The following is a 15,436-nucleotide window of genomic DNA, read 5'->3' as shown; positions in this document are numbered from 1 at the left end:
GCCTGTGCATGCACAAACACACACACACACACACACACACACCCACACCCATACATATGTGCCTGCATACATACATGTACAGACATTAGCACATCTCATTTAGCTTTGCAAATTCAAACATTTGCAAGAAATTTCAAGCCTTATGTCTATGCTAGAAACAATTAGAATAAATATTTTCTCTTTTTGCATTAGTATGCTGGACAAAATGCTCAGCGGCATTTCTTCCAGTTTTACATTCTGAGTTCAAATCCCACCAGGTTCAGTGAATTATAATACCAGTCAAAAATTGGGGTAATCGACTAAGCCCTTCCCCCAAATGTCTAGCCGTGTGCCTACATAACAAGCAATAATTATGGTTATTAAGGTAGAGAATCAGTAGAACCCATTAGAGTACCAGAAAAATGCCTTGTGGTATTCCCTCCAGCTCTTTGCATTCATGGTTCAAACCACACTGAGATCAACTTAGTGTTTCACCACTCGGGAATTCATAAAATAAATTGCCTGTCAAGTACTAGGGTTGATATAATCAACAATCACCCTCCTCACAAAACTGCTGGCCTTATGCCTTCTTTGGAAACCATTATTATTATCATTATTATTATTATTGGAGGAGGAGGAGGAGGAGGAGGAGGAGGAGAAGAAGAAGAGAAGAAGAAGAAGAAGAAGAAGAAGAAGAAGAAGAAGAAGAAGAAGAAGCAGCAGCAGCAGCAGCAGCAGCAGCTGACAGAATTGTTACCATGACAAGCAAAATGCATAATGGCATTTCATCCATCTTGTGAGTTCAAATCCCACCTATGCCTTTCATCCTTTTGGGGTCAATAAATTAAGTATCAGTGAATCAATGGATCAATGTTATCAATGGGATCAATGTTATCAACTTAACCCCTCTTCCAAAATTGCTGGCTTTGTGCCAAAACTTGAAACCATAATTATTATTATTATTATTATTATTATTATTAGCAGCAGCAGCAGCAACTGCAGCAGTAGTAGTGGCTCAGATTTGATTTTTGCAAAACAAGATTTGGTCTTCAGTATATTTAGATTTGCTGGTACTATAATGATAGCAATAAGGTTCGTTATTTAATCGAGAGACTTTGTTTAAAAATATAGTTGAGAACTATAGAGTAAAAGCAAAGGTTTGTTGTTGTTTTTTCTTTTTCTTTTTTTTTTCTTTATCAAAGAGACTTAAAGAAGACATTGCAAGTGTGAGGTGTCAACCAACTCAATCACCTCAATGGGCCCATTTTTGCCAGTCCTATTTTATTTATTTAATTTGCCATCCAGCCACCCTGAAATAGCACAGAAGTAGTTAAAACTGGGAATGAGAAAGTGGGGGATAAAATCACAGAGAATCTTATTGATAGTGCTAAAAGGGGCTAGTGTATAAGACTTGGCAACCCACAAAAAACTCCCAAGGGGCCACATGAGCTAAGCATTATGACAACTTCCATCTCTGACCTACATTTGGAAAAGAAGAAAAACAGGGTAGCAGTACATTTTGGGAGCCCTGGTTTCTGGCCACTTTTTCACTACACTGTTTGTTGTTATTGTTGTTACTGATAATCAGATTTTTATTTTATAATTTAATTTGAGATGAGTGTGGGTTTTATTTTTCATTTTAATTGTATTTAAAAGAAGAAAAATATCTTTTTTCTTTCTTTTCTAATCTGGGAATAAATTACACTTTAGACAATTTTGGGGGCTTTTTTTTTTTGTTATTTATATTTCTGGGAGTATTAAAAAGGAAGGGGTGAGGGGAGAATAGGAAAATGTTATAAGGGTCCTGAGAAAAACAGAGTGAAATAGTCATATATATCTGTGAGAAATGAAGAAACAAAATTCGAAAAAGAGTTTTACCGGAAAAAGAACAAATGAGATGGAAGGGAAACTGAAGGAAACGAAAAAATGAACACACATGTAAAGAAATAAACAAATAGAAACAGAAAGGAAATATAACAATTAATATCATAAATAATAAGTTGATGTGTGGTGGTCGATGGGGGAGTAGTGTTTTGTGTTGATTTTATTTTATTTTAGCCTTGTTTGCATAATGACCAGTAGATTTTTTGATAGGGATGTGCTCCAGACATATAAAGACCCTGATAAATATCTTTAACATATCTTTAACAATCTTGTTAAACAAAATTGTTGTTCTTGTTATTTCTTTATTATTTTTAATTGCTAAGGAAACAAGCAAAAAAAGAAAACTGGTATCAAATTTGCATATAAGAAAGAAAAGAGATTATAGTCAAATCTTTGTACATATTCAACAAAGAAGGGAGGAGTCCATAGTTTTGTCAAAAGAGGAATTTGACCCCAATACCACAAGCACTACCATCAACCACCATCACCCACTGGCATAGAAATACTTCAGATGTTTAACAGAAAACGAATAACCCCACATAATAATTAGTTCTTCTGTTTGATATCAAGACCATCTTTTGAAGAGAGAGGGATTTTAACCAGCTGAATGATTACTTTAATATATTACTGATACCAAACTTGTAAGTTGGCAAATATATTTAATTAATATACAAGTTTTAAACAATTCAATATTGTCCCTCTAAAGTCTAAATTATTCCTAAGTAAATTCTGCCTTTATCATGATTATCATCATTTAGTGTCCATATTCCATGCTGGCATGAGTAGGATGGTTTGACAGGATCCAACAGGTCAGAGGACTGTATTGGGCTTCAATGTCTGTTTTCACATGATTTCTACAGTTGGATGCCTTTCCTAAAGCTAACCACTTTACAGTGGGTTTGCGTGCTTTTTCATGTCATTGACATTTGCAACATCACCAAGCAGCTCACAAAACAAGATTCCTTGAATGAAGTAGGGTGTATTATTGAGGGAGGTGGCTTACACCAAGTGTTGAGAGGCAACAGTCTGACAAAGGGATAGGATCAGGTGTCTTGCTGTAGAGGAGATCTATGGCGACCAAGATGGAAAAGGAGAGAAGATGGTGGTGGTGATATTTTGTCAGGACATTACCTCAAGATACAAGAGGTGAATATGATGGATACGGGGGGGGAACAGGTGAGGGGGATAGGGGCAGAGGATCAGATCTTTTATCTTTTACTTGTTTTAGTGCAGCCGTGAAGAATTTTTTGTCAAATGAACTGACCTCAGTACTTATCTTTTTAAAACGTGGTACTTATTGTATCAGTCTCTTTTGCCAAACTATTAGGTTATGGGGATGTAAACACACCAAGCAGTGGGGGGGGGGCAAACACAAACACACACATTGCACTAGAGCTATCCACATAGTGGTAACTCTCTAATAATTTATGTATAAATTTGTATTTTCTCCCTAGTTTTTTTGTGCTAAGCCACTCGGTGTTAAATTAATGGTATTATTAAATTAATATCAATTTTTCACCCTCATTTATAAATTTATATATATATATATATATATATATATATATATATATGTGTGTGTGTGTATATATATATATATATATATATATATATATATATATTCAATGAACTTCTTTCAGTTTCTCTCTACCAAATTCACTCACAAGGTTTTGGATGGCCAGAGGTTATAGTAGAAGACACATGCCCAAGGTGCCATGTAATGGCACTGAATCCAGAACCATATAGCTGAGAAGCATTGCATTTACAAAAATGTGAGCGATAATGTGTACACCTTTTACTGAGCTTCCGCACAATTTCCATTTAACAGATTTCATTTAGTAGATGCCATGTAAAAAGCACTTGTGCCAGTGCCACATAAAAGTGTTCATGCGATACCATCTTAAAAGCATCCAGCATGCACTTTGGCATTACGAAGGACATCCAGCCACAGAAACTAAAATCCGACTGGTACCTGGTGCAGCTCTCCAGCTTGGCATCTTCAGTCAAACTGTCCAATCCGTGCCAACATGGAAAACAGGCATTAAAGGATGATGATGATGATGATGAGATATTGATCAGCTCTAGGTTATAATAGAAGATACCACACAGAGGGATCAAATAGTAAACCACACAACCAATGCCAGCATGGACAACAGACATTAAATGATGATGAAGATGATGATGACAGTATTGCAGGCAAGACCAGACAACAATGTACATATTATGCATGCTGGGATGCTAGGAACTCTGCACTTTGTAGTGCTTCAGCTTTTTGGAAAGGCTATCAGCAGGCAAAGCAGATGAGTGCCTGGGATGCAATGTCAGTTCAACACACCACTTGGTACTTGCATACCTCTAGTAGGGTCAACTCTGTTGAAATCATTTGAACTAGGTCTTTCATCTAAGGATAACTTCCTTCTCCTAATCAGCTATAAGGGCCTCGAAAATGGTCACAGTACTGCCTTCTTCCTCAGACTAAGCCAAGTGGCACGTAAACCGTGCTGGTGGCACGTAAAAAGCACCATCCGATCGTGGCCATTTGCCAGCCTCCTCGTCTGGCACCTGTGCCAGTGGCACGTAAAAAGCACCCACTACACTCAGAGTGGTTGGCGTTAGGAAGGGCATCCAGCCGTAGAAACATTGCCAGATCAGACTGGGCCTGGTGCAGCCTTCTGGCTTCCCAGACCCCAGTTGAACCGTCCAACCCATGCCAGCATGGAAAGCAAACGCTAAACAATGATGATGATGATGTATAAATAAAGCCACCACTTCCTCTCTAAAATGCACCCTCACTCAGTCAAGGAGGAATGCTGGTGTGACTAGGCACAAGTGTGGTTAAGAAGCTTGCTTCCCAACCATATAGCCTAGAGTTCAATCAAACTGCACAACACCTTTGGCAAGTGTCTTCTATTATAGTCACAGGCCAATTAAAGCTTTATGAGTGTTATTTGGTAGATGGAAACTAAAAGAAGCATGCATGTATGCATGGATGTGTGTGTATGAATGTGCATGAGCATGTATGTTTGTGTACCCTTGTCTTGACATTATGTGATGACTGCAAACAAGTATCAGTCATACAAGCAATTTTGTTTGTTTCTAATCTTCAATAAAAACCTTATCAAACTATAGGGGAATATTACTACGCTTGAAAACAGATGAGGGTTTGTGAGAGAAGAAATGCATCCAGCCATAGAAAATCTGCCTCAGTACATTCCATCTGACCTAATACTAATAATTCAGACTTACCATGTAAGCATTCTGGGAGAGCACTGGCATATACCATAATGATTATGAACTTTAATCAATTAATCCCTTAACGACTTCTTGTAATCTATACTCCTGTAACAATTTCACCCTTATGTTTATATATATATATATGTCATAATTTGACCTCATACCAGCTGTTTGCTTGTTTATACTTTTATTAGACATAAATATATACATACATACACACACATACATGCATCTTCCATTTGCTCGGTGGAGCATCAATAAAGAACTAGTCTTTATGTGGTGATTCTAGAGTAAAAATTACACTGAAGTGGTTACTCATTGTCTTCTTTAGGCTCACAAAAGAATTTGATCTCAGCACGTCAGATTAAGTTGTCAGTCTTACAATGCTGCATGCTTAGAGTAGGAAGTTGTTAGTAATTCTGCAGTACCTGTTTACATCAAGGAGAATGAGACACTTGCACAAGAAGCCACACAAGGTGAGGAATCTAAAGCAATAACTGTGTGGTTGTGAAGTGAACTTTGCAACCACATAACCATGGCTGCTCCTTATAAAGGATACAATATTTTGAAATAGTAATTATGCTGTAAGCAAAACCAGAGGTGGGAATTAGTTGTTTTGGTCTTCAAAGGAACCAGTGAAATAGAATCTTTTCAAAGAAATTGGATCTTTCCACAATCATGACTGCCATATAACAACAAAGTCGTTTATTTTTGTTAGTTCCCATTCTACTTCATTCTCCAATCAAAAACACAAAAATAAAAGCACTGCTACAGTCACTTAACATGCTAGTAATAACAACTAAACATACCTCATACTTCCATGTTTTAAAAATAAACTAAAACATTCAATAGACCTAGGTAACTATAAAAATGACAAAGTTGTCACAACTCAAACACTCTTTATTTCTTTATTGCCCACAAGGGGCTAAACATTGAGGGGACAAACAAAGACAGACAAAGGGATTAAGTCAATTACATCAACCCCAGTGCGTAACTGGTACTTAATTTATCGACCCCGAAAGGATGAAAGGCAAAGTCGACCTCGGCAGAATTTGAACTCAGAACGTAACGGCAGATGAAATACCGCTAAGCATTTCGCCCAGCATGCTAACTAATGTTTCTGCCAGCTCGCCGCCTTGCCCTAGATCTTCTGGCCCTAGATCTGCTCAAACAGAATTGAGATGGAGGATAAACAACAAAAAGGGATTATATTTAAGTCTGCTGCAGTTGCTGCCGGATGAGGAGCAAATCAGTAGCAAAAAACAGAAGGTTGGGGAAGTGAACTTTTTAAACACACACCAGGGGTTTGGCAACTGAAAGAATATCAGACCATAGAAAACTTTACCCCAATGTACTCTCTCATCTGACCCATGCAATCATGGAAAAGTGGATATTAAAACAATGATGATGATGTTGTATGTATGTATATTTATTAGCAAATAGTCATATGGATAGCTCACTCTATTTCAGCAAAAAATTGTTAGCTGATAAATATATTCCTTTACCTAACATATACATATTGACTACTCACTTGAACTATGGCCTTTTCAGTACTATACTGGTTTTATTCTGTGTGTGTGTATATATGTATGGTGGGGTTGTCTGTGTATGTGTGTTTAGAGCTGCAAAAGAGAAAAAGAATACTCAATACATAAAAGCCAGCACCGCCTTGACTGGCTTCCGTGCCAGTGGCACGTAAAAAGCAGCAACCGACTATGGCTGTTACCAGTGTCCTCTGGCCCCTGTGCAAGTGGCACGTAAAAAGCACCCACTACACTCACAGGGTGGTTGGCATTAGGAAGGGCATCCAGCTGTACGAACACTGCCAGATCAGACTGGAGCCTAATGCAGCCACCTGGCTTCCCAAACACCAGTCGAACCGTCCAACCCATGCTAGCATGGAAAACGGATGTTAGATGATGATGATGATGTCTAAATATGCCAAACAAACACTGGCAACAGCAACTTCGGAGAATTTATGGACCAAATACCTTTTATATCCTTCTATACATTGGATATACATATTTCACAATGCGAGGACAGACACAACTGTCTTCACATGACATACTTCAAATTATTTCACTAAACACAATACCCCAATAAATACAAACTCTCAATGATCTCAATGACTTCCTATGACTTCCACAAACTTTCAATGATGCCTACAACTTCTCTCATCTCAACTAATGTGCTACTTTTTATAAGAGTCTGGCTAGTCCATTCTTCTAAACCCACAGAGGTGTCAATGACTCTCACCACAACAATACTAAAGAGAAATTAAGCTGAGAAGATAATTATTTATTTATGATGATGATTTTAAAACTATCACTATAAAATCCACCAAATTCTCTCTCTTTTTTTTTCTCTCACTATCTCAAAATTATACTGCTTTAATAAAGATTTTCTTTCTTGAACTTTTTCACTGAAAAGGTTTTGAAGTCTATTTGTGAATTAATATCTGCTCTAACGGACTTTTCTTAAAATATCCTTGCTCAGAAAATATGTGGCTCCCCAATTTCCTGCCCTACCCCCATCATGACAAATATGACCTGTCATGATTACTCCAACTATCCTGAGAACATAAGACATAGAGGGAGCTTCTACATGTTTACGTGAGTAGTCTTAAGTGGATGCCTTTGATCTTGGATCCATTCAATCAAAGTTCACTTGGAGTTAGACAACAACAATTGTCATTCACTCAACCTTAGCTAAATCCCTACCCTTTACCTACTGCCATAGGGATTCCCTCTATTAAACACCTGTGCTTATTCATAGCAATCTGCCCCAGATGTGTAACTGCAACAGTACCAAGAGATTCTCAACCAGCTGGTTGTTAAATACACTAGCCTGCCAACACAACAGTACATACGCATTACTACTCGAAATGCAACTAGTTTAAGTATTTGAACACTCAAAACAAACTTACCAATCCACTGTAAGCTCCTAACTTTCTATCACTGCACTGTGAGCACCTATAGCAGCAATATGGAGAGAAGCAGCTCCTCAAGCATCATAAAGATCACATGATTGAGAGAGCACTAACTCTGAACAAAATTCTGCATAGAAAAGGTGTAAACTCTGAGAGTCATAGTAAAGACAATCTGACTAGAAGAGCAGCTAATCTGAATAGACAGCATAAAAAATACCAAGTCAAAATACAACAGGGTCTCACATATATAATATAGTGAGTTGCAAAACTGATTAACAGGGATTATTGAAGAAAGTAATAAACAAAAACTCCCTCTCAAGAAGTTTAATATCTAAACAGAACTAACAAGATAACACCACCAAATAAAATCAATTAATTGAAACTTTAGAAAGTGTAGCATGGGATCTGATCTAGTCTTTGAGTTGACTGATATAAACAAGAAACACGTTTGTTACTTTCACCAGTTGGCTAAAAGTAAAAGAACTTAAATGTGTGCTGGGTACAAGAGGTAAGATAGAAAGGAGCCTCAGCCAGACACTTCACAAGCAAGGAACAAAAGTACAAATTTAAGTACACTGCTGTGGTAGGTGAAGCAGACATTATTGGCAGAGAAATGAATGAATTAACTGAATTAGAATATCTAACAGAATAATCAAGCTAAAACTTGTCATTGGTAACACACAGTAATGGTTATCTTTGAATATGCACCCCTATCAGGACTAGCAAAATAAGCAAAAAAGCCATTTCTATGAGAACCTTTTACAGATTATCACTACAATGAATAACACTGAACTTGTAATTAGGGGTGGTGACTTACACAGACATGTTTTGACAACATTATGATGCTTACTCCAAAGTATTTAGAGGTTATAGATATGAAGAAAGAAGATCTGAGATGCACATGACCTAATTTTGGCAGGTGACATGTATTGCAATACTAACTTTATAAAACTTATCAGTTACCTAATTACCTAACAATCAGGCAAAAATGGAAGTCAGCTACAGCAGGAAATGAGATAGGTAACTGGTTGTGAATATTAATTCCTGCTTCTGTGAAAATTTGTAATACTCAGCAAAGACAAGAGCTCAACAGCCTCAGAATAAGAGCTAGACAAACTCAAAGGCACAACATAACTTAAAGAAGAAAGGTATGGAAGCTAAAAGATCCCTCTGTTGGATGTATGTAGATTCAAAGAAGTACCAGTTGATATATATTTTGGGAAGTCCTTAGTTAAGGACTTCTTTATGTAACTGCAATCCTCTTTATATCTGTCCCATCACAGTCTATTTCAATCACCACAATTGATTCCTCTTATACTCTCATTTGTGCTAACTTTACACATCCGGCAGAGCATCCTTGCTACATTTTGAAATTTGAAATTAGAGTAGCTAAGTAAGCATGATGTGCTTTTGTTCAGTTTGAACTATCGCAGGTTTTTGTTTGCTGGAGGAAATATGAAGAGGAAGGATTTTTGCTGAGAGATAAACAGAAGAGCAGAGCCTTTTACAGTAGTAAGAAGTAGAAAAAGGACATAGCTAAATGCAGAGTCAGCTTCTGAATGATGCAGAGCTAAGAAAAATGTATTAAATAACAGTATTTTACATGGATATGTGACAAACATGAGGGTCAAGTGAATAGAATGGGGTTGTTGTCATTTACCTCCATGTCAATTGTTCATTCCAGCGATGGCCACTTAGTCTTTTTTTTTATCTGGTAGAATATCTTGGACTATAATATTCAGTGTGTCCTTTTTTAAGATGGTAGGATTTTATTTAAGGAAAATTTAGCTGCTATTTCTAGTGGGTTAAGTGATTGTGTAGCACAATGGTTTTCAACCATTTTTTTTTCATCAGAAAGGGGTTTTAGATTCCAGAATTAGTGAAACTTTGAATTAAGAAGATTTACTTTTTATAATGAGAACCAACACAGATCTGATTGAGCAAACTTATGGTCAAAGTATTCTAGCTGTGACCCTTTCATCTTTCTTCTGACATGTATCTATAACTGCATTATTAAATGTATCCTTCCTCTTTTTAAGATAATATTTTGTGGAAGATTTTGTTTCTATTTCTGTCTGGTTGGGGAATCACATAAAGGCTCACATTTACTTGGGATAAAACATGCCAAGCTCTAGGTTAGCTCTGATCAAGCAGAGCTTTGATCAAAGATCTCATCTCTTTTTTCAGATATTGTGTATTTAGGATTACACTGTCCAGTGAGTCCTTCATTATTTTAGGAGGTATAGGTGTGATTTAAGGGAAATTTGGCTGCTATTTCTAGTGTCAACTTGGGATAGCTCCTCTTTCCCCTCTACATTCTCCTTATTCCATACCTTTCTTCTCTAAGTTGTTACCTGATAATCCAAATGGAAGAAACCTTTCATAAGAGGAAGACATGAAAAGAAGTAGTGAGGTTGATCTCAGGATGCTGAATTTCACAAAGAGGTTAACATGGGATTGTAACATGTGGTGAGATGCTGTGCTGGACAAAATCTATCAAACCCATGCTCACATGGAAAATGAAGATGAAGATGAGAAAAAATAAATAATTTCTTTCACTGTATTTGACTATACCTGAAATTCACTGCTAACATCATTATTAACTATTTCCATGGCTCATACCTTCATTCTGTTTCCTTGTTTATATATTTGTGCATGCATGAGTGTATGTAATATGCTTTCTTTATGTTGTTTTCATTTTTTTAAACACAAGGTGGCCAATGCCAGTGGCACGTGAAAAGCACCTTTCAAATGTCAAGCCTCATGGAGGCAATGATGAATGACCAAGACCTTTGGCATTATGTCATACTTCAGAAGAAGAGCCATCAAGCCAAGTAAAATCACAATTGTGGCAGATACTGGTATCACACAAATGGCACCTCTGCCGGTGGCATGTGAAAGCACCCATTACCCTCTCAAAATGGTTGGCACTAAGAAGGGCATCCAGCTGTAGAAACCATGCCAAATCGGACTGGTATCTGGTGCAGCCCTTCCAGCTTGCCAGCCCTGGTCAAACCGTCCAACTCATGCCAGCAAGGACAACAGATATTAAATGATGATGATGATGATAATGATGACCAGATAAACACATATCTCATCAATAGCAGAGCAGGATTAAAGAGAATTAATGTGTCTATATTCCAAGTAATGATATAAACACTTCTGAACAAGAACCCTCCCATTAAAAAAAAATACAAATCCTGTAGTTGTTGTTTAACTCCAGTTCAGCTCTCATCCAGTGGACTTATGATCAAAGGAACTCAAACCTTGATCCTGTCTTTTTACCAAGTAGTGTAACCAGGACCACATTATCCAATGTGTCCCTCTCCCTTTTAAGATAGTAGTGTGTAATCTGAGGGAGATTTGGCTGCTATTAGTGGAGTTCTTTAACAACTTAATCAAATTACAGTTGTTATTATTGCATATCTCTACCCAACCCTGATCAAGCAAACCTACAGCACAAAGTAGTTAGTAAAAATAACAAGGTGCAATCCACAAATATACCATAACTCTAATACAAGGCCAGAAAGTGCACATTATCATGGAGATGTCAACTGTATGAATGCAGTATATCAGTCTGGGTACGTTTTGTGACTTCCTACTCCAGGTTGTTTTTTAATCTGTGTATATTTGGAGGTAACCAAACCAGAAGCAGGCATGGTGGAATCAATCAGTACAAGTCAGTAGCTGTGTTTTTGTACAAATCTCTAGTAATGTGCAACCAACAAACAATAAAGTAAACGATCTCACTGTTATAACAACATATATGTCCCCTTTATCTCTGTTAGGAGAGATAGTTGTTTTTTATGATGCTACAAATGTATCAGGATGCTTAAAGGTGCAGTGATAGTGACTGTGGGGGATGGGGCTTCTTGTGGCAATAAATTGGTATCTATGCATATCCAGGAAATTACTTGATATCACTAACATACACATTCCCCTTGCTAACTCAAAACATAAATTCAAACCACTAGACTCAACTATCACAAACCTCACATAAAGAATACAGGACAGTTCAATCCCACTGCACAGCACTGGGTTGATCAAAGTATTGTTAGTGGAATAGACAGAAATTGTGTGGAAGCCAGTCAGAGGTACCATTCCTTTTCTAGTTGAAGGCTTAATCTATTGCCCAGTTCAGCACCTCTACCTCTCCTTTGAATGCTTTTGTCAGATTCACTCTTGCAAACATTCAGGCTATGTCTCCATTCACAGGACAAATTCCTCCTCTTCTTCCACCAGTCTTGGAGTCCCTGAAAAGAGTCATGGCCATTAGAGTTCCTCCTCTTAGCCATACAAAAAAACAAACACCACATAGTAACTGGTAAGTTTTCTCTTGGATTATTAAACTTACGCTTAGGTCTAAAATATGTGCTTTTCCAAAAAGAATACTGCAGATTAAACATACTTTTTAACTTATACTTCCACAACCAGCCCAAACTTCCAAAAACACGGCTCCATAATGCAGGCATCACAGTTACCTCTATCTACCAAGTCACACCCTACATCAACCCGTTAGAAACTTAATTCGAAACAGAGTAAAGCTAAGACGTTATACATTCCCATCTCTCTTCAATCCAGAAACATCAAAGAATATCAAATGCAACCAAGAAGTACAGTGAACAACATATGCATAATTGCATGGTGGCACGTGAAAATACATTTGAGCGAGGTCGTTGCCAGTGCCGCTGGACTGGCTCCTGTGCAGGTGGCACATGAAAAACACTATTTGAGCGTGGCCGTTGCCAGTACCGCCTGACTGGCCCTCGTGCTGGGGGCACGTAAAAGCACCCACTACACTCTTGGAGTGTTTGTCGTTAGGAAGGGCATCCAACTGTAGAAACTCTGCCAGATCAGATTGGAGTCTAGTGCAGCCATCTGGTTCGCCAGACCTCAGTCAAATCGTCCAACCCATGCTAGCATGGAAAGCGGACGTTAAACAATGATGATGATGACTAGAAATTGCTTACAACAACTCTACAACGTTCTCGTCACACACAAAAGACGGAGTAAAGGGCAATATGATGCATAAACACTCAAAGTGCACTCACTTTGAAACAATAACAATAGATAAACAATATAGTAGATCTATTATGGATTATGCTACCCTCTGGGCACCCCGTCTATGTTTCATAAATCACAGCAAGCCCGAATGAGCTAACAAAGGAACCTGTATTCGGTCACTTAATCAGCTAGAACTATCAGCTAATTCTATTTAAACAAACTCAGAGTTTAGAATCTGTACAAGAATAAAGCTTATAATCGCTCTGAAATTTCTACTGAATTGGTTCAATAATAAACCTGAAATTCTGATAGATATGAAAATATTGAATTAAGAAGAAAAAATACAGATCTAAACATGGATTCAAATCGGAGATAACAGACGAAAGAATTATATTTCTTCATCACTGGAATACACTCATAACTCAGGTATGTTCTTTGAAATTGTTGTTTAATATTAGAGTGAAGTTGTAGGGTAATTATATGGATAAATAAAAATACGATTAAAGTATTAAACTTAATCGAACTATCTCTATAGTCTAGTCGAAAAGGGTCTAAAAAGGAAATGGGCATCGATCCTCTTTCTCAGACTAAATTGCAAAAATAAAAAATAAATAAATAAAAAGAGATAATGATATGGAAACATAAGCAAATCTAAGATTTGCCGAATATAGAAATTCTTGGGAATGAAATGAAAAGCAATGCTGGATGAAAATATATTCTAAGTATAATTAATTGGTTTAATTGTAACGAGAGAAATGAATAAAAGGTTCACAACAGGTTCTCGAAACGAAGAAAAAAGGCAGACAATAAAGAGATCGCCGAAATTATATATATATTAGGTAAGTAACACATCTTTGTTATAGAATTCCTTAAATAGATACGTATTAGAAATTTAAAGAAAATCATATTAAAACTTACCAATCATGATGGAAATATATACACCAAATTTTAATAAGAAGCTTTAGGAAAATATTTAATTTTTAAAAAAGGTGAAGTATGTATGTTTACAACCCTCCAAAAAGCCTACAATGCCTATTTCCGTTCTAACCGGTGCAAGCTGAAAATATCCTCAGTGTAAATTCATTCCATTTGCAGTTCTCGTTTTTGTCTTGAATTTTTCGGTTGTGAATTCTTTCTTTCTCTAGAGATTATTAATTTTATAACGATACAATCTTATCATGAATTAATAAGCAAAATGCTTGTATTTGAATTATTTACTGAAAGTAAACTTTATGAATTTTAAGGAACCATGATAATGTTTTCAGATAAATTTACCGCTTTTTAAATGATTGGATGATGAATTCCATTGTTTCTAATACTTCGGGATAAATTCTCCAGGTTCTATTTTAGCGTATTTTGCGAGTATTTTTTCGCTCTCTCTATTTACTGTATTACCGAGAAAGCTCTTACATAAAAAAGAAAAAGAAAAATTTGACTCGTTAAGCGTCTAGGAAACAGTTATTCAGTTGGTTTTGAACAAAGAAAAACGTGATTCCAGCATTGCTAACAACCGAAAAAAAATTAATCAATTTTAAAAAAAAGTTCTGTTGCTAATCGCGATGTGCTATAACAAGTGCCTTTTGCTTGACATACAACACAAGGCCGGGAACTGGTGCCATCATCAACGTTCAGTTGATTCAACCAGCTGCTACTTTCATTTATTTATACTTTTAACATTTTTTTTAAATTCCCTTAGTACAAACAACCTTTAAGACGAAGGATAAGTATCTAATTCAATAGCTTAACTCTAAGTTCTAAGTAAAATACTTTCCGAAAAAAGAAGGTTTTTCTTTTTTTTAATTCACCGAAAATTATGGCTCTGATGAACCTGGGATGAGCAACGATACCATTTCCATTTTTTCTTTAATCTCAGTTGTCAGGTGACTGGATCGGTTTACATTACAGGGGTTTACTTAAGATAATCCGCACCAAATTTCAAGATAAAGCGCCTTCTTGCGAAACTTGTTTTTAATCAGACATTAAAATGAGATAATGGAAATGATGGACTTTCGGAATAGCAATCAGTACCTCACGGAAAAGGGAAAGGGCACCTAAGAGGGTAAAATTCCTTCGTAATTGTAATATCCGTTGTACGAAATACAAGAACACAACAAATCAAAAAGAAATAAGTTTTCCCAGTTGCTTGCCCTTTTCCTTCTTCTTGAGGTATTATTAGCTATTCCGAAACTCCGCCGGGCAAAAGACTCAAGTAGGTCTATGTCATGCATTTGGATAAATAAGTTATTAGTTAATGTTTTGAATGAAACGCGGAAAAAATTTCCAATTGAAATTTCCTTTTTAGTTGAAGAAAGAAAGCAAAAACCTAACAGTAATTGTTAGCGACTCTCAAAGAAAAGGGGAGATAATTTCACAAAATTAATTTACATTCTTAGCGGAAATTATGCCGTG

At 36.7% G+C, this 15,436-nt stretch overlaps 1 protein-coding gene across 1 annotated transcript in view; it reads right to left on the bottom strand.

Annotated features, from left to right (window-relative positions):
• Positions 1-14,078, bottom strand: part of LOC115208765 — a 29,037-nt gene extending 14,959 nt beyond the window's left edge. The window contains exon 1 of the mRNA XM_029777083.2: positions 13,946-14,078. The gene's annotated coding sequence lies outside the window, so the exon portion shown is untranslated. The remainder of the gene's footprint in view (positions 1-13,945) is intronic.
• Between the last annotated feature and the right edge of the window lie 1,358 nt (positions 14,079-15,436).

Source organism: Octopus sinensis, linkage group LG2, assembly GCF_006345805.1.
Source record: "Octopus sinensis linkage group LG2, ASM634580v1, whole genome shotgun sequence".
Lineage (NCBI taxonomy): Eukaryota > Metazoa > Mollusca > Cephalopoda > Octopoda > Octopodidae > Octopus > Octopus sinensis.
Note: the sequence above shows the minus strand (reverse complement) of the source record. Positions and strands in the feature narration are given on the sequence as shown.